Raw genomic sequence first — 21,885 nt, 5'->3', positions numbered from 1 at the left:
ATCAGTGATGCCATCCAACCACCTCATCCTCTGTCACCCTCTTCTCCTTCTACCTTCAATCTTTCCCAGCATTCAGGGTCTTTTCCAATGAGTCAGCTCTTTGCATCAGGGGGCCAAAGGATTGGAGCTTCAGCTTCAGGATCAGTCCTTCCAATGAATATTTAGAGTTGATTTCCTTTAGGATTGACTGATTTGATCTTCTTGCTGTCCAGGACAGTCTCAAGAGTTTTCTCCAGTACCACAGTTCAAAAGCATCCATTCTTTGGCATTCAGGCTTCTTTATGGTCCAGGGATACAGTAAGGAACAATGAAAAAGCTTAAAACTGTAATTTCCAATCCTAGTGAAGCCACATAGTTCAAGTTTCACACCTGAATCACTAAATCACAGCTTGTTCAACACAGCACTACAGAAATATATGACAAGACAGGGGTTCAAGGAAAAGAAGTGAAGAGGGGAGGGAACTGTTGGCTTGGGGACAGAAATGAGGGAGATGAAGTTTCCACATCTTAGTCATTCACTGTAACATTTCCCATCCACCCTATTTAATTTCATCATATCTCTTTTATTTTCATTAGATTCAGTTCAGTTCAGTTCAGTTCAGTCACTCAGTCGTGTCCGACTTTTTGTGACCCCATGAATCACAGCATCCCAGGCCTCCCTGTCCAACACCAACTCCTGGAGTTCACTCAGACTCACGTCCATCAAGTCAGTGATGCCATCCAGCCATCTCATCCTCTGTCGTCCCCTTCTCCTCCTGTCACCAATCCCTCCCAGCATCAGAGTCTTTTCCAATGAGTCAAGTCTTTGCATGAGGTGGCCAAAGTACTAGAGTTTCAGCTTTAGCATCAGTCCTTCCAAAGAAATTCCAGGGCTGATCTCCTTCAGAATGGACTGGTTGGATCTCCTTGCAGTCCAAGGGACTCTCAAGAGTCTTCTCCAACACCACACTTCAAAAGCATCAATTCTTCGGCACTCAGCTTTCTTCACAGGCCAACTCTCACATTCATACATGACCACTGGAAAAACCATAGCCTTGACTAGATGGACCTTTGTTGGCAAAGTAATGTTTCTGCTTTTGAACATGCTATCTAGGTTGGTCATAACTTTTCTTCCAAGGAGTAAGTGTCTTTTAATTTCATGGCTGCAATCACCATCTGCAGTGATTTTGGAGCCCAGAAAAATAAAGTCTGACACTGTTTCCACTGTTTCCCCATCTATTTCCCATGAAGTGATGGGACCGGATGCCATGATCTTCGTTTTCTGAATGTTGAGCTTTAAGCCAACTTTTTCACTCTCCTCTTTCACTTTCATCAAGAGGCTTTTGAGTTCCTCTTCACTTTCTGCCATAAGGGTGGTGTCATCTGCATATCTGAGGTTATTGAGATTTCTCCCAGCAATCTTGATTCCAGCTTGTTTCTTCCAGTCCAGCATTTCTCATGATGTACTCTGCATATAAGTTAAATACACAGGGTGACAATATACAGCCTTGATGAACTCCTTTTCCTATTTGGAACCAGTTTGTTGCTCCATGTCCAGTTCTAACTGTTGCTTCCTGACCTGCATACAAATTTCTCAAGAGGCAGATCAGGTGGTCTGGTATTCCCATCTCTTTCAGAATTTTCCACAGTTTATTGTGATCCACACAGTCAAAGGCTTTGGCATAGTCAACAAAGCAGAAATAGATGTTTTTTCTGGAACTCTCTTGCTTTTTCGATGATCCAGCGGATGTTGGCAATTTGATCTCTGGTTTCTCTGCCTTTTCTAAAACTGGCTTGAACATCTGGAAGTTCATGGTTCATGTATTGCTGAAGCCTGGTAGACTACCTGTGCCATATGAATTTCTGTGATTTATTCTTTGATCTCCTTCCTCTTCTTCTCCTTCTTCTCTTTCTCCTCCCCCCTCCTCCTCCACCTCTTCTTCCTCTCCCTCCTCTTTCTTCTCTTCTCCTTCTCCCTTTTTTTTTTGGTCTCTCTACTAGAAGATAAGCCTCAGGAGACATCAACCAAGCACCTTGTTTCTTGCTTTGTGCTCAATACATGAAACCGACTGACTCACAGAGAACTCTGGTAAATCCTTGCTGAATGAAGAAAGGGGAGAATATAGTGCCTGTGTGACCTTAGATAACACTGAGCACTGATCATATACCATGCTCTAGACATTTATTATTTCATTACATATTCATCATATCCTTAGTTATTATTGTACTTACTTTACAGATGAGAAAACTGAGGCATAGCAAAGTAATTACCTAGCTTTTGAACTGTGGTGTTGGAAAAGACTCTGGAGAGTCCCTTGGACTGCAAGGAGATCAAATCAGTCAATCCTAAAGGAAATCAATCCTGAATATTCATTGGAAGGACTGATGCTGAAGCTGAAGCTCCAACACTTTGGCCACCTGATGCAAATAGCTGACTCATTAGAAAAGATCCTGATGCTGGGAAAGATTGAAGGCAGGAGGAAAAGGGGATGACAGAGGATGAGATGGTTGGATGGTATCGCTGACTCAATGGACATGAATTTGAGCAAGCTCCGCAAGATGGTGAAGGACAGGGAAGCCTGGCATGCTGCAGTCCATGGGGCTGCAAAGAGTTGGACATGACTGAGTGATTAAACAATAAAAGCTTGCTCATAGTCACAGAACTGTCAGGTAGTCTAACCCCAGGGCCTGCCTTCTTGAGTACTATGCCCTAAAGCCACTGTGTAGTAGCTATGAGACACCCTGGAGGGAATTACTGACCCCATAGGACATCTCACAATGTCCCTAGGAGCTAGACCTTAGGAGATCCTCTTGCCGAGAGCTTCTCCATCCTGGTGTGTAACTGTCGTTTGGGGAAAGATGTTGCAAGCACCATGGATTCCAATGTAATCACTCTTTCTATAAATTATAACAGATTCAAATCTATAACTATATGGTAAGTACCTTTCTCCTTATTTTTATTTTGATTTCTTTAGTGAGAACTGAAAGCCATTGTGCAGCTAAAAAGTCAAGTCTCCACTCTCATTCTGTGGTGGCTCATACTCAGCAGATAGGGCTGTCCTAAAAATAACCCTATTTCCTTGAAAAAACCTTCAGTGGGGGAGAGATGTCACCAAAGTATAGGTCCACCCTTTGGGCTGGGTCATTGGGCGTATATCATTTATTATGAAGAAGAAGAAGAAACAAACAAACAAAAAAAACAAAGGCTCTGATTTAGTCTGCACACCACTCTCATTTTGCTTATAAGGCATCTGAGACTCTGAGAGGGAATGTGGCTTATTCCAGGTCACACAGTTTTACTGTGACTGTAAGGCTCGCCATCAACATTGCCATTCATCCAGTTCCGAACTGTACATGCATGCTAAGTCACTTCAGTCATGTCTGACTCTTTGTGACCCTATGGACTGTAGCCTGCCAGGCTCCTCTGTCCATGGGATTCTCCCAGGAAAGAATACTGAAGTGGATTCCCATGCCCTCCTCCAGGGGATCTTCCCTACTCAGGAATTGAACCTGGGTCTCTTATGTCTCCTGCATTAGCACTTGGGTTCTCTACCACTAGCGCCACCTGAGAAGCTCTTAGAACTGTACTTGACACCTATTTTCAGGCCAAATCAGTGATGCTCTTTCCATCATCCCACTTGAACTCCACTTTGGATCAAAACCGTTCTAAATTCTCCTCCACCTTCCCACAAATTTTCCTTGCTTCAATCCCTTCTTGGGCTCTAGATATTGTGGGTCTTGATCTTTACCTCTACTGTTACACAAGATATAAAATTTATAATGCAATTATAAAACAAATTTCAAAAAAACTTCAGAAACACCCACCAACCTATCACCTTAACCCATCTTATTTCCACACTGTAACTTCTACTGCAGTTTCCCTTTAAAAATACCCAGATGTGGTCTTCTAGCCCCAAATAACCATCATTTGTTGCTCTTACCACCTGAGGTAGTACTGCCAGGTAAGGCATTCATGAATGCAGAGATAAAATTATAAATTCTGGGATGGGCTGTGAGAAATCACTTAATTTGACCCCTGCCTTCTGCAGATAAGGAAAGAGAGGCCAAGAGAGACAGTGGCCCAAGTCACACTGCTGGCTAGTAGCATAATAGGGATTTAGACCCACTCTGCCTTTCCAGCTGTCATTTTCTTTCCACTGTGTACATCCACTCTCAAGAAGATACCTGTTCTGAACACCAAAACCATCCCAAGTCCTTGGGGCAATCAAGCTTCAAAAAGCCCAACCCTACTGGTTAGCCCAAACCAGTCAATCTTAAAGGAAGTCAACCCTGAATACTCACTGGAAGGACTTATGCTGATGCTGAATCTCCAACACTTTGGCCATCTGATGTGAAGAGTTGACTCATTGGAAAAGACCCTGATGCTGGGAAAGACTGAAGGCAAAAGAAAGGGGTGGCAGAGGATGTGATGGTTAGATAGTAACACTGGCTCAGTGGACATGAATCTGAGAAAACTCAGAGAGAGAGTGAAGGATGGGGGAGCCTGGTGTGCTGCAGTCCATGGGGTCACAAAGAGTCAGAAAGAGAGACAGTCACACTATGACTTCACAACTGAACAGCGACGATTGGCTAGGACCCTCTTCTATACTCAAAGGCTTAAAAGTCAGCCAGAGTCACACTCTCTGAACAGCTGCCTTTTATAGGGTGTCTACCACGTGCCAGTCATAGCAGAGAACACAGCAGAAACCCCTGCAGTAGCCCTGTGGGCTACATGCTATTATCCGTGATCTGCAGGTGGTGAAACTGAGACATAGCAAGGTAAGGTGACTCATCAGTCACATGGCTGGTAGGTGGTGGGGCACTTGTGAAGTGGTCTAGTCCACCACCCAGGTATACTCTTTCCATGGTGTTAGTTTCTCTATCTTAGAAAACAAAAATGTTCATCAGCCAGAAAGTAGGATGCTTTTTGCTTCGTGGTATCTGAGAGTAAACTTGACTTTCCTCATGAACTCTAAACTAGAACAGAGATTTGATAAAATGAGACAGGGCAGAGATAAAGTTACTTGCAGAACTTTCATTTGTCTTTCCATTCAACAAATATTTGAAGGATGCTTACTAAGAGCTAGTCCTGTGCTGAGACATAATACTGGACAAGGAATGTGACCCAGGGACAGAGCTCTAGCTCTACATTCATCAGCTGAGTGTTTCCTTAGGATGTCTTGTCTTGTCTCTTTCGACTCTGTCATTTCCCTCTCTTGAGTGGTCAGGACAAATATGATGGACCTAGAACTTCCTTCTGATTGATGGGAGCTATCCTCTCTCTCTGAAAGGCAACTCAAACAGTTCAAATCAAGTCTTCACGGAGAGAGACTCTTTCTCTATCTTCACACTACCTGTGGTTACTATTGTGGGCTGAGATAAACTGTGGGCCTCCCTCAAGAAATGGGCCTGTGTAGCTGCCTAAGCATATTTAATGCTTGTAGGTTTAGGCTTTTTCTAAGCCAGTTTGCAGGCTTCCCTGGTGGCTCAGTGGTAAATAATCCACCTTCCAGTGCAGGAGACGCAGGTTTGATCCTTGGATCAGGAAGATCCCCTGGAGAAGGAAATCCCATGGACAGTGGAGCCTGGTGGGTTACAGTCCATGGGGTCGCAAAAGAGTTGGACACAACTGAGCGACTGAACACCAACAAGCTGGCCTGCTGGACTCTTAGAGCTACTTGTAATATCCAGTTCACTGGAAGTCTGTAGTGTCCTTTGGAGCAAAATCCTGATAAAAATGATTCTCAGCTTCAGCCGACCTTCTGAATCAACTGGAGTGAAAACAATAGGTATATCTGTCCTATCCCTAGAAGTGCTATTTTAAAGCATCTGGGGTGATAAGCTGTACACCTTCCCTCTGTCCATGGGATTCTCCAGGCAAGAATACTGGAGAGGATTACCATGCCCTCCTCCAGGGGATCTTCCCGACCCAGGGATAGAGCCTGTTTCTCATGTCTCCTGCATTGGCAAGAGGGTTCTTCACCACCAGCACCACCTGGAAAGCCTTCCAGTACACATCCAGGGATGGTTTAAAATGATAATATCAATGCTTTTGTGTTGGGTATACCTTCCCCACGTCCGTCTTTTCATCTTATTACAAGAGAGGCAATTGGCTGGGGATTTGAACATTTGGACATCTAAGTCCCAAGCCATATGCCACCTCCTCATTACTACAGGGTTTGTTTGAGGTCCAGAGCTGTCCTTCTTCCCTTAAGGACTTTGCTTTTATAAGCAGTCTAAAGACTTTGAAAATGAAGGAATGGGTTGGAAAATGATGATGGAATAGAATCACCATCCCTCTCCTTTCCTGTCCCTGAAGAATTCAGATCTAAAAGAGAATTTCATCTCCTTCTGCTTTGGAGCCATTTCACAGCAAAGAAAATGCCCCAGGTTCCCTTTCAGTGAAACTTGGAACAAAGCATACCTGCCTCAGTTTCTCCAAGATCAGAAGAAGAGCTGAGACGCTCTTCTGTCTGGGGAAGGAGAGGGGCAAGACATGCTTGGAGGCAGAGGGATAGCCTGGATGACCTGTCAGCTTACTGGGTGCAGATTCAGACAGAAATACTGCATGTCATTCTGAAACTGACATCCTTTAAAAATTTTTTTAATTTAATTTAATTTTTTAATTTATTTATTTTAATTGGAGGCTAATTACAATATTGTAGTGGTTTTGCCATACACTGACATGAATCAGCCATGGGTGTACATGTATTCCCCATCCTGAACCCCCTGCCCCCCGCCGCCCACCTCCCTCCCCATCCCATCCCTCTAGGTCATCCCAGTGCACCAGCCCTGAGTACCTTGTCTCATGCATTGAATCCGGACTGGCGATCTGTTTCACATATGATAATATACATGTGAAACTGACATCCTTTTATTAATCTCATAAACTTCTTCATTCAGGAGGTGCAATTGCAGCTTTCAGAACTGGATATAGTAGATCGGGGGGAGGGATGGTGTCACCAGTGTCTAGACACAGAAGTAGCTGTGTTGCAAGGACAACTGTACTCCAGGGTCTAGAGCTACAGGGCTCAGGATATGGACTGGAGGATGTGTGTACCATTTGAGATATTGAAATTGGATTCTTCCTGGCTGGGGACCCATCACCCTGTGGAGTCGGATCAAATGTTCAGAGCATGATGCAAACTCATCCTGGCTTTCCACACAGGCGTCACCCCCACCGCCCCTTCCCACCTTTTGACAGTCAGCTGTTCAATCAATAAACAATTACCGTGCACCCTGTTGTATTCTAGGCCCTGGGCTGGAGTTTTATTTATTGCTGCTAAGTTTAAACTGTGCATGGGACCCTGGGCTAGGTCTTCATTCATTCTCTGTTGCTTCCTGAATTTCTACTTAACCATTATTACTGCCTAAAGTAACGCTAAATTTTTACCAGGTGCTATTCTACATGCTTGATGTATATTTAGGTATTTGATCCTCCCCCAAACCCTATAAGATAGACATTAGCTTTATTCCAATTTTACAGATAAGGAAACTGACTCCTAATGGGGTCACAGAGATAATAAGGAGAAACTCAGTGATTTAACTCAGGCTGGGTAATGCAAAAGTTGATACTCATTTTTTTAAATAAGATTTTGATGTGGACCATTTTCAAAGTCTTTATCAAATTTGTTAAAACATTGCTTTTTTTTATTTTTAAAATATTTAAATTAATTTATTTATTTTAATTGGAGGATAATTTCTTTACAATATTGTGGTGGTTTTTTGCCATACATCAACATGAACCACCCATGAGTGCACATTGTTTTATGTTTTGATTTTTTGGCCTCGAGGTATGTGGGATCTTGGCTCCCTGACCAGGGATCGAACTTACATCCCCTGCACTGGAAGGTGAAGTCTCAATCACCAGACCACCAGGGAAGTCCCAGAGTTGATACTCTCAACTATTCAATACGTGCTAGGCCCGTATCCTGATACAGGAGTAAGGACATTGAACTTGGTCAGGGTCTGGTTCACACTGCCCAGTTCAAAGCTTGCGTCCACTACTTACTCCTTATAATTCATTTAAATACTCTGTGTTCATTTCCTTCATCTGTAAAATGAGGCAAGTAATAGCTCTCATATTCAGAGTTATTAGGATTGCATGGCAGTGTGTAGCACTTTGTCACGTATAAGGCCCGTAGTTATAAATCAGAAAGTATTAGCAATGACAATAACTACTAATAATTATAACATATAATACAGTAATACTATAATCAAGTAATATAACCACACAGAGTAATGCATATCTGTCTTTGAAATTCATCATCTAGTCAAAAGAAAGAGTTTCCACTCCGAAATCTTTTGCATTCTAGCTAATTTATGTGTAAGAGTTGGGGGACAGACAAAGACGCACAGAGAAATGGTTCTCAATAAGTTCGTTGAGGGCAATGAACTTGTTGTTGTCCAGGCACTAAGTTGTGTCTTTATGACCATATGGACTGCAGCACCCCACGCTTCCCTGTCCTTCCCTATCTCCCGGATTTTGCTCAAACTCATGCCCATTGAGTTGATGATGCCATCTAACCATCTCATCCTCTGTCGTCCCCTTCTCCTCCTGCCCTCAATCTTCCCCAGCATCAGGGTCTTTTCTAAGGAGTCAGTTCTTCACATCAGGTGGTCAAAGTATTGGAGCTTCAGCTTCAGCATCAGTCCTTCCAATGAATATTCAGGGTTTATTTCCTTTAGGATTGACTAGTTTGACCTCCTTGCTGTCCAAGGGATTCTCAAGATCTTCTCCAGCACCACGGTTCGAAAGCATCAATTCTTCAGTGCTCAGCCTTCTTTGTGTTTACTGTATGTGCATCCTCAGTACCTAAGTGTATCTTTCACAAAGTAGGTGGAACCTAAACATAACACATTTAATCAATCACCTCACCAAAAATCAATGTATGAAAATACCAACCTGAATCTGATCTATGTCTAAGTATCATGAATCCATTATATTCTTACTGGATTTCCAAAAAAAGAGAGAAACTTGATAAGGCATCTTGAGGGCCAGACCTTAAAAGGGCTCTAAGACTGCACAGGTGGGAAGTACGGTGTTGAGAGTTTTTAGCAAAAGTGAATGACAAGATAATAAAAAGTTCAGGATGCATCTGGCAGAACAGGACTGGTTTAGTCTGGCTGAGACAGAGTATGTTATTACTTATATTAATATGAGTGATAGAATGAGCCTACAAAAGAGGCTTTGAGTTTGATTGTGAAAGAGTTTGGACTTTATCAAGTCATCATTAAAACTTTTCCACTAGTTGTGACATACGTGAATAAACCTGGGAACTGGCTGGATCAGAAAGGGTGTGACTAGAGTCTGGGGTATTCCATAGAGATACTTACAATAATCCAAGTGAGAAGCAAAGAATCCAGGAAAGGGACAGGGTCAATAGGAAGGAAATTAGCTAGTCTGTTGCTGGGGTTCTGCTAATAAAAAAGAATGGAAGATGAGACATTGGATCAGCAATAAGCAGAGTTGACCTCTACTCCACCATCTCTGGGAGCTATACTATGGAAAAAACCATGGTATCAGATAATTCTGGAATTGAACCCAGATCATTTCTTACTGAGTATATGAGCGTGGGTGGGCCCACTGTTCTCTGTGAGGCTCTGTGTTCTCGTCTTTAAGAAACGAATAGCGATGAGTATATATGCATTGTGTTTGTAGATGTGTGTATGCAGGAGTATATGTGCGTGTATAGAGGTAGCGTGCATGTGTGTATATCACCATGCCTAGCCTGAGTGAAGATCCTATTATGTACAGCAGCTTTTAGTCTTCTTTGTCACTTAATACCATACAATTGAAGAACAAAGACTGTGGCATGTCTTGCCTTGGGAGATCAGGTGCTGATTCTGAAGATAACAATGAACTTAGGAGGAGGTAACTTGAAACAAATCTTCTTAATGTCCCTGAGCCTTAGTTTATTTATTTGTAATGCATGACAATGATATCTGCCTCATAGTATGGCTGAAAATGTGAAACGAGATTCCAGCACATATAACACCAAGTGTCTGGCACATCATAGGTACACCAGGTAAACAAAAGATTAAATGCTTTCTCATCTTTTGACCCTTTGAACACAAAAGCACTGGCAAATGGTTGAGGGAACATGTCCCAAATTTTCAAGAAACATCTAGGGGGGTACTAAGTTTGAGGTACACATCGGTGCCTAAGCTGGGGCCTGTAGTCTACAAACCTACTAAAGTTATGATTTTCAGCCACAACATCTGATATATTTGACCAAAAAAAAAAAAAAATGCTAAGTGAACATCACCTGATTTCCCTCTGGAATTTAGATTTTCTCTGAGTTTTTCACAAAGCTGGAGCATGACAGGTAGCAGACTATTTTGGAAATAAAAGCCCCAATTGCATTTTTATTGCAGATATCTGCTTCAAAGGCGCATTTTCCCCACCCCCACCTGCTGCCTCTTTTCCATAGAATCAATCTCAGGTTATTTTGGTAACTCTATGTCTTTCTCTCAAAATCTTTCTGCCCCAAATATAGACGCAAGTATTTTTTTTTCTTTGTCAAAAACACCTCCTACGCTCACATTGTGACTTAGCAGTTTCCTGCCTCTCCAGAGCTTTTGGCAAGCCTCTCCTTTTCTTTCAACAGGGGTCTTCTCGACCTAGTTTACCACATAGGCTAGACTGGACAAAAGGGCCGCTGTCCCGGTGCTGAAAAAAGATCATTCTCACTCCTCCCATCCCCATTCCTAGGAGGATGTGTGCAGAAGGAGAATATGTGCAGTGCCTGTCAGGCCCTGATTTCCCCAGAACATTCAGCCTGATTTTCTGAGGGGCACTCATCTGCCCTGTAGGTTCAGGCCTGAGTTAGACCCGACCTTAAAAGCTTTAGCTTAAAGTTGGGTTGAAATGGTACAGCCCATGGGAACCAGAAAGCCACAGACTTTGACACAAGGCTCTCTTCAACCCCCACCTGGGCACCAACTGACGAACGGGTAACTTTAACTGCATGTTCTCTATGCTTCTTTCCCTTGATTGTTGCTTTCCTTTCTCTCTTTACTCATGTATTCAACAACCACTTCTCTTTGCTAGGCCACTGTTAGTGTGAGGAAGGTAAATATAGCTGGCACAATTCTGTGGAGTCACCATGTAGCACTACAGTATGGGAGACAGCTGCATGCATCGATAATTATTTCATAACCACACAACGGGATCTCTGTGTGAAATTTTAAGTAGAATTATGCTCAAGAAAATGTTGAATATAGGCTGAGGCAGCTAGTAGCTTTGCTTAAGGTGGTGAGCAGGAAGATATACACAGAACCTAAACACTGGATTTTGGCTTTGAAGGATGACTAGGAGATCAACATCTAAGCCAGGTTGGCATAAAATCTTCTGGGGGAAAGCAACATGATATAAAAGAAATAGACATTATTTCATGATAGATTATCTGGGCAGTCTTGACTGCTCCTTGGTGGCCAGACTGAGCGAAAGAAACCGCCAATTGATGACGACAACAAGGAGGTTCTTATGTGAGAGTAAGCGTTGGAAACAGTTTCACCTCCTTGATTACATTTATTTCTAGGTATTTTATTCTTGATACTATCATAACTGGGGTAGTTTTCTTAATTTCCTTTTTTGATTGTTGTTTATGGTTGATGTATTATTGTTGTTATTGTAGTTCAGTCATTCAGTCGTGTCTAACTCTTTGCCACCCCATGGACTACAGCACACCAGGCCTCCCTGTCCTTCACTATCTCCCTGAGTTTGCTCAAGCTCATGTCCATTGAGTCGATGATGCCATCCAATCGTCTGCTACCCTCTTCTCGTCCTGCCTTCAATCTTTCCCAGCATCAGGGTCTTTTCCAATGAGTCAGCTCTTGGCATCAGGTGGCCAAAGTATTGGAGCTTCAGCTTCAGCATCAGTCCTTCCAATGAATATTTAGGGTTGATTTCCTTTAGGATGGGCTGGCTTGGTCTCCTTGCAGTCCAAGGGGCTCTCAAAAGTCTTATCCATCATCACAGTTTGAAAGCATAAATTCTTTGGTGCTCAGCCTTCTTTAGTAACTCTCACATTCACACATGACTACTGGAAAAACCATAGCTTTGACTATACAGACGTTTATAGGCAAGGTGGGACAATTAATTATATTTTTGTGTTAATATTATACCCTGCAACTTTGGTGAATCCATTTCCTAACTCTTGTGAGTTTTGTGTGTGTATGCATTCTTTTGATTTTTCTGCATATAGAATTGTGTCATCTGTGAATAGAATAGTTCTACTTCTTTCTTTCAAATCTATATGATTCTTATTTCTTTTTCTTGCCTGATTTCCAAAACTTCTAGAACAATTTGGAATAACAATGGTAAAAACAGGCATCACTGTCTTTTCCCTTATGTTAGATGAGTCAACCTTTCTTCATTCTGTATGGTTTAATTCATTTTCTAATACCATTGAATAATATTCCATTGTCTGATTTATTTTTAAGTTAAAATATTTGCTGTTTCTAGAATACATTCATTATAAGGAGTGAAGTAGGGCTCTAGGTCATATGGTTTCCAAATTTCTCAATAAAATTTATTAATTCACATTTTCCCCCACTAAAATGCATTCCTGTATCATCATCTCTGTAAATTCATCTTTATATTTGTTAAAGTTTTTACACTCTCTATTTCTCTCCATTTATCTGTGTGCTATAAACACACTATTTTAATTATGGTAGTTTTTTAATATTTTATTATATGTGATAACATATATATGGTAACATTAATCCTCATCAAAGTTCTTACTGTTCTTGAGCATTTTTACTTTTATATAAACTTTAATATCAATTTCTTTGGCTTAAAAATGAGCTTGTTGGTCCATTTTAATGAAATTATATTGAATATATAGAGATAATTAATAGTTTATATTCATTTATAACGCAAGAAAATAATATTCCTTTCCATTTGTTTATGTAACACTTTATGTCCTCTAATATCTTTTAAAGATTTTTTCACGTGTGTCATAAGCATGATTTTTTTAAAATGTATTGTAGGCAAATTGAATCATTTCTTAAGAAAACCTTTCATCGTTATTTGATTTTGAGGTTTGAAATATCCCCACAAGCACCAGTAAATCTGGTGTTATTATCTTTGTATTATGCACAGAGTATCAGAGCCAATATTCACACTGAAGTCTGTCTGACACCAACATCTGTGTTCTTAATCACAAAGCTACAACACGTGGTTGAGGGGGAAGGACTGAGTTGCACTCAGCAAGTAAGTCTTTCCCAAAGAAGGTTGGAACATACACCCACTGTCTACGCATAGAGCTGGACCTTTGAAGCTTAACTAATAACAATTAAAATACAGGCAGCCCTTCCCACTCCTTTTGTTTAAAAACTGTCTTCAAAACCAGTCAAGGCCCTTCCCTTTCCACCCCCACCCCCAACATGACTCATGTATCTATTTCAGCACTGAAGGTATAGGAGAAGTAAACACATCCTACTTACCCTGATGAATGAAGTGTTGATGGAGGAGATGATCTTTGAGTGCAGGTTCCAAGATGCCAGAAGGTAGAGAGCTATAGCCCGGGACATATTGCATTCCAAGCTTTTTAGGAAAAGTTAGATTTTGCTCCACAATGATCTATTTGTGATGATCAGAAGCATGAGTCAGTATGAAGGAGGTGGAAAGCTATGAAGTAAAAATGGTAAAATTTCTCAAATAGTTGATGTAACTGGAAATATGTGGGGGGAAAAAACACTTTAAAAAATTCATACCGATTTATTTATGGGGTCTGGGTTCTGAAATTTTTGCAACAGCCACACAGCAAAGAATTTTGCCTGTATATTGAATCTGATATGTAAAGATACTACTCTTTAATGCAGTGGTACTTTAAAGAACATAGGATTTTAAAAAAATTTAGAAGACATTTCTCCATGTGGTAGGACATTTCAGGCTATGGTTTGATACTGCCTGAGGATTTAGATTTAGTCTCTAGGCATTTGGGAGTCTTCCATCTATGAAGCACCTACAGATAAGTAAATAATGTTAATATTTTGATACAGTTCCTCTTCTAACTATTATCATTGTGTTTGTGTGTTTGTATATTTCTGTACTGGGCTCATTCTGCATGCATGCATGCTCAGTCGTGTCCAACTCATTGTGACCCTATGAACTGTAGCTCTCTAGTCTCCTCTTTCCATGGGATTCCCCAGACAAGAATATTGGAGTGGGTTGCCATTTCCTTCTCCAGGGCATCTTCCCAACCCAGGAATCAAGCCCAGGTCTCCTTCACCTCCTGCACTGATAGACAGATTCTTTACCACTGAGCCAGCTTGGAAGCCTGGCTCATTTTTCAGCCCACTTTAATTTTTTATATCACAATATGCCTCATATAATCAAACATTTGTTTGAAATATTATAAGTATGTAGCATTTATATTATGAATATACATGATTACTTTTCTTATTTTTCTTATGTGGGGCAATGCCTTATTATTAAGCATGAGGCTGTGAAAATATCTATTTATGTTTTGTTCAACTCTATGAACAAAATCTAGCCAATATTATCTTATTACTTCTACCTTGAAATATAGGCTGGGGACAAACGCATGAATCAGGGATCCATGTGAGTTCACTAATGCCAGTGGCTTTCCTCTGTTACTCTGAGAGGGACCAATGGACAAATACTCCTGGACTGCCAGGAGTCCCTGTGAGATACTGTCACCACATAATGGGTAGCTAAATGAAAACACAAAGTTTAAATGACTTGCACAAAATTGAAGAGCAATTTAAAAGGCAGAACCATGGCTCAAGCCCAAGTGATGTGACTTCAGAGTTTACGTTCTAACAGCTACATCAAATTTCCCGAGGAGACCATAGAATCATATATGAATGACTGATGAAGAAGCCAAAAAGAGGGGCAGAATGAAGGTGAATGACGGGAGGAATGGGAGAGGCTCCAAGAATGTACAGGTACTGTGCCGGTTACTTCCGTATATCTTCCTGAAGTCTCCAACTCAGCAGTGGCCACAGGACTGGAAGAGGTCAGTTTTCATTCCAATCCCAAAGAAAGGCAATGCCCCAAAATGCTCAAACTACCGCACAATTGCACTCATATCACACACTAGTAAAGTCATGCTCAAAATTCTCCAAGCCAGGCTTCAGCAATACGTGAACCATGAACTTGCAGATGTTCAAGCTGGTTTTAGAAAAGGCAGAGGAACCAGAGATCGAATTGCCAACATCCACTGGATCATGGAAAAAGCAAGAGAGTTCCAGAAAAACATCTATTTCTGCTTTATTGACTATGCAAAAGCCTTTGACTGTGTGGATCACAATAAACTGTGGAAAATTCTGAAAGAGATGGGAATATCAGACCACCTGACCTGCCTCTTGAGAAACCTATATGCAGGTCAGGAAGCAACAGTTAGAACTGGACATGGAACAACAGACTGGTTCCAAATAGGAAAAGGAGTTCGTCAAGGCTGTATATTGTCACCCTGTTTATTTAACTTCTATGCAGAGTACATCATGAGAAACGCTGGAGTGGAAGAAACACAAGCTGGAATCAAGATTGCCGGGAGAAATCTCAATAACCTCAGATATGCAGATGACACTACCCTTATGGAAGAAAGTGAAGAGGAGCTAAAGAGCCTCTTGATGAAAGTGAAAGTGGAGAGTGAAAAAGTTGGCTTAAAGCCCAACATTCAGAAAATGATCATGGCATCTGGTCCCACCACTGCATGGGAAATAGATGGGGAAACAGTGGATACAGTGTCAGACTATTTTTCTGGGCTCCAAAATCACTGCAGATGGTGACTGCAGCCATGAAATTAAAAGACGCTTACTCCTTGGAAGGAAAGTTATGACCAACCTAGACAGCATATTCAAAAGCAGAGACATTAATTTGCCAACAAAGATCTGTCTAGTCAAGGCTATGGTTTTTCCAGTGGTCAGGTATAGATGCAAGAGTTGGACTGTGAAGAAAGCTGAACGCCGGAGAATTGATGCTTTTGAACTGTAGTGTTGGAGAAGACTCTTGAGAGTCCCTTGGACTACAAGGAGATCCAACCAGTCCATCCTAAAGGAGATCAGTCCTGGGTGTTCATTGGAGGGACTGATGCTGAAGCTGAAACTCCAATATTTTGGCCACTTCATGCGAAGAGTTGACTCATTGGAAAAGACTCTGATGCTGGGAGGGACTAGGGGCAGGAGGAGAAGGGGACGACAGAAGATGAGATGGCTGGATGGCATCACCGACTCGATGGACATGAGTTTGAGTGAACTCCGGGAGTTGGTGATGGACAAGGAGGCCTGGCGTGCTGCGATTCATGGTGTTGCAAAGAGTCGGACACGACTGAAAGACTGAACTTAACTGAACTGAACTGATAGATGGGTAAACAAAGGCTCGAAATGATATTTTATTTGCCTAAAGAGACAGAGTTTTGGATGAAACCCATATTCTCCCAGGAGAGCCCCACAGAAGAGTCCCCTGAAGACCTTTTTAAAAAAGGCTTTATGGTCCAGGTTTGGTTCTTGTCTGGGTGCATCTTTAAGTTACCCAAGGCTTTTGCATGCTCATCCACAGAGCATCTCCCAGGCTTCCACTGCAAAGGAGACATTTGTCATAAAAAAAATGGCTCTCCAGCCACCCAGCCAATCTGCTGAGGACCGAACATGCTGAAGAATTGCTTACCACCTGATTTTATTGACTCTAACCCCAAATCATCCTTCTTTAAATGGGCTGTTTTCAAAGGGTGAGTGGAGAGAAGTGACATGCTATCACACCACAGCCAAGACAAATCATCAAAGAGGTTGGCAGCCTGGAAGAAAGCCCTTCCTGAAGTTACAGATGTGGAATTAACCTTTACATCCATCCTACCAAGTGGGAAGACACAGGCAAGTGAGATGTAACTGGGGAAATAAAAAAAATGATTCTTACCCAAGGTTCAGACAGAAAGCAGAAAATGCCAGAGGAATCTATTACAGTCTAGGGCGGGCATCTCGAAATGTTAGAATAGCCACGGGCTTGGCTTCCTCTAGTACTTTTCATCTCTGAGCTCTTTACAACATATAAATACGCTGAGCTCTCTTCACTCAGTGCTGTGAAGTTGTCACCTCTGAGAGAGAAGGTAACGGTCATTTAGCCCCAGAGCCATTACCTCCAGCACCTAAACTTCCCTCTTTTAAAATTCTCTCAGACAGGAGGGCTTCCTCAGGAAGCCACTTGATGACTTGATGATTGATCATACCCTTTGGTGTATTCAGTGTGCTCAATCTGAATTCCACCCACTGTTTTGATATCACCTTTCTCTGTCTGCCCCTCTAACCACCTCTGGCTCCATTCCAATCCTCCCCAGCTCCGAAAGTTTTTCTGCCTCAACATTTTGAATCATTTTTTTTTCTTTTCCACTTTTTATGATATTGTCCTTCTCTCATCCTTCAGATCTTAGAATATATGCAATCCCCATAAAAATATATCCAATCCCCTTCTCTGTCTCCATCATGTAAAGTAGCATTCTTGTCCTCTCACACCCAGTTATTCTCTGTCACCTCACTTGCTTGGTGTCTTATTGAGCTTGTCACAATGTATCCTTTATGTGTTTTCTTGTTTATTTTCTGTCTCCCCTGTTAGCCTGGAGTTCCATAGGAACAAGGGTCTTGTCTATCTTGCCTTTTTCACTCCCCTCATCTCCTTGTATCAACACCCAGCAGAGATTTTGGTTTGTGGGAGAAACTCAGTAACACGTATCTGAATGAATGAATCTATGAATTCATGAAATATGTGAAGCAGCCTTGTCATTTTAATGAGCTTTTCTTTCCTTCCTCATGCTGTGGCTTAAGCTATTTTCTCTGTTTCCATTCCCAGTAGAATTAGAAAATATCCATTGAGAGAATGTAGGCAAGAGGAAAAGCTCACTAGAACTAGAAATAAAAGAGCAGGCTGTAAGTCTTATTTCTGTTACTTAATTACTGAGTATTTTACAGAACTACAAACTCTTAGAACATCAGTTTCCTCAGGGAGTTAATGGGGCTTCTGGGCAAATGTAGCAAGCTCAAGTTGAATCACACATTTACATTCCCCCCAATACTCATGAAATTAATAAAAACGGTAAAAGCCAGGAAAAAAAAATGCTAGCAGCAACTTTATAATGAAAGGGATCCAACTTAAAACCTTAAAAAATGAGAATGAGGAAAAGAAACAGAATATTCTGTCAAAGAGCAGCGGACTAACCCAGCTTGAATTCACTAAACAAGTACTGGGTATTGGGAAGGAGGAGAGGAGAAGTCAATAAAATGCTTATTGATACTTCCTAGTTTAAGGAGATATGGCCTGAGGAGCTGCCCATTAAAAGTTATAGAACAGCTTTCAATTTTGGCTACTTACCAGACAACTGTTTTTGCTGAAACCAGTGGAACCATTAAGTTCTGCCTTTTTTTCAGCTCCCTTAGACCTAATTAGGCATAATATCCAAAGTGTAAATTAATATTCTCAAGGCATTGACATATAACTTCAACTAAGGGGAGAAAACCTAGATCTTGGGCATTTAATGAGTGATACACAGAGATAGAAATATAAGGATGAGAGAGAGAGAGGAAAAAAAAGAGGGGGAGAGAGAAAGAGAGTGAGAAAGAGAGAGGGGAACCTTGGAGATATAACAATTTCTATAGCAAAACCTTCTCTCTGCCTTATCTCATATTCTTCTAAGGTTTGTTTATGGAAAAGGGTATACAACCAATGCTCAGACTCAGAGCTTGCTCATCAGAAAGATATGCAGTTTTCAGATAAAGAACAAAAATGACAAAGCCAATTCACTTATATATTAATATATACTTCATAGAAGAGCATTGAAAGAGCACTCAGGGTTAGTATGAACAAGAGGCTTATAAAGCATTGCAACACTGAAAGTCTGCTAATGCAATTAAAAGAGAAATAGAGATGCATACAATATGACTCACAAAAGATAGGTGAAGAAACCTGTTGGAAAGAAAACATAGCTCATAGAATTGCATGAAGAGTACTTCAGGCTATAGAAAAAACTAATTAAAATAAGATTTCAATAATATGAAAGCTCAAGGTTGAGATAATAGAACAACAGAATGAGATGAAAGGGCTATTGCAGACTTCAGGAAACAAATTGAAACCCAAAACAACATTATTATAAAATTAATGAATTAAATAGAAATCACAAGAATAAAATAGGCTCAGCTACAAGTAAAGTAACTGTACAGAAAATCAGCTTTAGATAACCATACGAATAAAAAGGAACTACACAAGAGATTAAAATGTTAAAAAGATAATAAGTGTGGGTTTTTTTCATTTTTTGCCACCACGTGGGGAGAACCGACTTCAGCATAAGACTAACAGAGAATAAATAGGGGCCAAGAAATAATAAAGACAAATTCCAGACAGTATCACTTAATCACCTGGTTCGACTGTGCCTGAAACTAGAAATTCTCGCTATGGAGTTTCCAGTTACCAAAGCAATAAATCCTCCACTTCTTTGCAAACAGTTTTAGTTTTATTTTTTTCACTTGCACCTAAAAGCAAACCTATTAATAGACTGCTTAGGCTGAATGATTTGAAGTAACATTGTAAGCTTTCAGTGTCTTATTTCTTCACCTGCAACATAAAGATAATAATTACATCTATCCCGTTAAGTTGTTGGAGGTACACAGGTGTGGTACCTAGCACATTTGCCACATAATAGATGGTATTGAGTTCAGGGTGAATTCCACTACCCCATTACACCTAGAGAGATAACTTGTGTCCATATTATTTGATTTTGAAAGATTTTATTGGCTAACTGTTTTATGGCACTTAATATCTAACAAGGATTTTGTTAAGCATTTTTATGTACATTGATTTGTTTAACCCTTACAAAACATATGGAGTAGATATTTATTATTCCCACTCACTCTCATTTTTCAGAGATGCAAGGAGGTTAAGTAATCTTCCCAAGATCACATAGCTAGTTAGTGATGGAGGAGGCATGACTTCAAAAGCCATGCTCTTTGCCAGAACTTCATGCTGTCACAAAGGTAGCACTGTAAGAGCTTGTTGCAGTAGGAAAGAATCATTAAGAATTCTTGAACCAAGAAATGACATGATAGGAGTAAGGTATGAGTTCCAGGCAACATAATTCAAAAATTTCAAAGTGCGATGCCATTGCAGCTGTGTCTGTCAAGCTTGTCTGTGAATAAGTATCTTCTGTCCACCCTCTCAAAGAGAACTAAGTGAAGACAACCAGTGAGTTCAAGTTTCAGCACCTTGGAGAGAACTTTAAGAGCTAGCCGAACTTTACTTGATGACTTCCACGCAATCCTACTTCTGGCATCTAAAACAGTCCTTTGACAAAGGTAATTAAAGTGTGCACAGAGCAAATATGCTTTATTAAGATAATTTCTGGAGTTCATGAAATGTGACTTTTTTTGCTTGTGGTGTGTAGTCAATCATCTTAACAATATAACAAGTTACCATTGTGCATCTCAAATGGAGGAAGGGCACATAAAAACCGAGGAAGGGCTGTTAGTGGCTGGAATGAAGGGAGCTGCCTTACTGAGCTGCAGGAGCAAAGAAGGTGCTGATACAAACCTGACAGTAAAAAGGTGGGGGTGGAAGGCAGAGGGCGGATGCCAAGGAGCTAAGTGAGGAAACAAGAGCAAGAAAAGAAGAGGACACACTCAAAGGAACAGGAGAAGGAAGAAGAGCCTGCTATATCCTGGCAATGTTAGAAATCTTAAATGTATTCTTCTACACCTTAAAACAGCCATAAAGATTCAGTTACTTTTTTCTTACTATACAGATGTAAAAATAGGAAGAAAGGGTGAAATGTGGGGGGAAAGAATGTGTAAAGCAAGGATGTGGAGACAAGAAAAAGGAAAGAGAAAAGAGAAGCAAAAGGCCAACATATAAATGGAGAGGTTAAAAAAAAGAGAGGGGCTAAAAGGAGATACTGTTCTTAAAGAGAAAGAAAAATAAGAAAACCAAGATAAGTCTAAACCCAAGTAACCCTAAAGATAGGACATCTCTTATTTTCCAAGAGATGTTCCATGGAAAAGAGATTGTTTTGATTCTTGTCTGTGCAAAAGATGCACAAAGGAGACTTCCCTGATGGTTGAGTAATTAAAAGTCTTCACTGTCACTGCTGGGAACTCAGGTTCCATCTCTGGTTGGGGAACTAAGATCCTACATGCTGTGTGGTGTGGCCAAAAACTAAAAAAAAAAAAAAAAAAAAAAAGACACATAAGGAAGAAGAGATACCTACCATATTAGTTGAGAAGGAGGCAGAGATTTGGAAACTGCTTCCAGAGGTGGGGAGAAATATCAAAGGATCTGCTACGATGGCTTAGATGATGAGTGACGGAGGAGCCTGTCTTCTTTCCACAGTGATTCTCTTTCTGGAAAGAGATCATAAAGCAGTCCTGAGGACCAATTACCCCACCCAACTCTTCCCACAACCTTAGGAGGCAGATACTATTATTAACACTATCACAAAGCTGATAAGCAAACAGATCTGTATGTTTAACCATAGACCTGATGTTGTAAACACTGCTGCTTTTATTGCTGAATGAATAGAAAGAAAATTATTATGATCCACTCCTCTTATGAGGACAGCAGGATAAAATGCTCAGTCATCCTCTTTATTTGCCCTTCTTAGACCACTCTGGATGAACAGTTCAGAGGGCTGATCTGCAGGCATGCCTTGTTGAAATGTCTATGCCAACGTTTACAAAAGGTAGCAATCATCCCTGTAAATATGTTCTGTTTGGAATATATATGGCTTCTTTTAAAAATGGAATTAGTTGCAAATATTAAAACACTGGGAGATTTCACTTAAAATCCTAGGTATGCTTTTCTTTACATGATGGGTTCTGGAAGCTACAGAAGACCCTAGTAAACAGAATCCTTCTCTTTTACAATACAACTAGCAGAAGCCCAGAAGCTGATGTCTATTG

General features: G+C 40.8%; 1 long non-coding RNA gene across 1 annotated transcript in view; it reads left to right on the top strand.

Moving 5' to 3' along the window:
• The first annotated feature begins 4,477 nt into the window (after positions 1 to 4,477).
• Positions 4,478 to 21,885, top strand: part of LOC133238413 (uncharacterized) — a 50,469-nt gene continuing 33,061 nt past the window's right edge. Inside the window, exon 1 of the long non-coding RNA XR_009733526.1 lies at positions 4,478 to 4,758. This is a non-coding gene — a long non-coding RNA (uncharacterized LOC133238413). The remainder of the gene's footprint in view (positions 4,759 to 21,885) is intronic.

Source organism: Bos javanicus, chromosome 25 (assembly GCF_032452875.1).
Source record: "Bos javanicus breed banteng chromosome 25, ARS-OSU_banteng_1.0, whole genome shotgun sequence".
Lineage (NCBI taxonomy): Eukaryota > Metazoa > Chordata > Mammalia > Artiodactyla > Bovidae > Bos > Bos javanicus.
The sequence above is the reverse complement of the archived record's forward strand: the minus strand, read 5'-3'. Positions and strand labels throughout refer to the sequence as shown.